The 1520-nt window shown below is 38.4% G+C and overlaps 1 protein-coding gene across 1 annotated transcript in view; it reads left to right on the top strand.

The window, feature by feature from the left end:
• Positions 1-1520, top strand: part of LOC128249552 (probable serine/threonine-protein kinase samkA) — a 658532-nt gene that overhangs the window by 473406 nt on the left and 183606 nt on the right. The window lies entirely within an intron of this gene.

Genomic DNA, 1520 nt, shown 5'->3' with positions numbered 1-1520 from the left:
TAGATAGATAGATAGATACGAGGTCTGATCAATAACTATCTGGACTGTTGTAGTAACGAAGCGAAAGTATGCAGAAAGAAGCCGCATGGCAAAGATTGAAATTCAGCGCTGCTGAGTTTTAACGTTCTAGGTTGACAGAAAAAATTGGCATGGTGATACCTGTTCACAGGCCCACACTAAGTTGAAGAAAATGTGTGGAGAAGGCTGCATGAGCTACACAGTAGTGTATTAGTGGTTCAGACGTTTCCAAGAAGCCCGGAAAAAATGTTGATATTGATGAATTTCTGAGAGACCCGCAACCAGCAAACCTGAGAAAACCATCGCAGATGTGCTGCAAGGGGACATCGTCGAATCGCCATCCGTGAGTTATCAAACGATGTGGAGATAAGTCACGGTTTAGTTCAATCCATTATGACTGACGATGTGTGTATGAGACACGTGTCTACCAATGCTGTGCCAAAACTGCATTCAGCTGACCAAAAGGACTAACGAGGTTCGCAAGATCTCCTTGATTGCGTCAAGAACGATGAAACGTGTATGAAAACTTTGTGTAAGCCTCTGAACAGGTATCGCCAAGCACTTACCAAAATTCGATGGAGATTTTCTGCTAAACTTTCTCTGTCATGGTCAATGCGACGATTACACACTACACACGTTCCTTCCAAGCATCACTGTAAACAGTAGAAGTGAGATAGTACGTGAAAACTTAGTGTACCCGCATAGCAAAGTTCGAGGTCACTTTTGTTGCAAGCGGCTTTCCTGTGTGTGCTTTAGCTTCGTTAGTGTGGCAACAGTCCGGATACTTATTGATCAGACCATGTACGCGCGCGCACATATATATATATATATATATATACATACACACACACACACACACATACACACACACATATATGAGTGAATAGCATAAAGTACACCAGAACGTCCAGTTCGTAGTAGAGATTGTTACATTGGGATTTGAATGCACTTTTTTTAGTTACAGACTATATTAGATATATATTTACTTTGTTGCTTCTGTTTTTGCTTGAATCCATTTTCCTGAAAATACAATCTTATACTATTATTTGTCAGATCATCAATTATTCGGCCTCATTTTGTCTTCCAACGTATCCCAAAGGATTACACATTGAAGACAAGAACATAATGCATCCTTCAAGTACGTACTCGAAGGAACGCTTCCGTGTCAAATTGATATGCATGTTATTTATTTAAATACGAAATTATAACAAACATAGATGTGAAATATGTGAAGGAAAGACTGGGTGTTCTTGTTGGCTAGGTGGTGTCATGTACTTTTGGAAATATCTCAAACTCGTTCCTGTAAGAAAATACTAAACGAGTGGTATCTAATCTAAATGACTATCTATCTATATATCTGTTTGTCTGTCAGTCTGCCTATCTATTTCAGTTCCACTGTGTGGTACTTTGGGCACCTGTCTTCCACTATATCTTCGACCCGACCATATATATATATATAAAGATGTATATATATATATATATATATATATATATATATATAT

This window comes from Octopus bimaculoides, chromosome 15 (assembly GCF_001194135.2).
Source record: "Octopus bimaculoides isolate UCB-OBI-ISO-001 chromosome 15, ASM119413v2, whole genome shotgun sequence".
Taxonomy (NCBI): Eukaryota; Metazoa; Mollusca; class Cephalopoda; order Octopoda; family Octopodidae; genus Octopus; species Octopus bimaculoides.
This window is presented reverse-complemented; position numbering and strand designations above follow the sequence as displayed.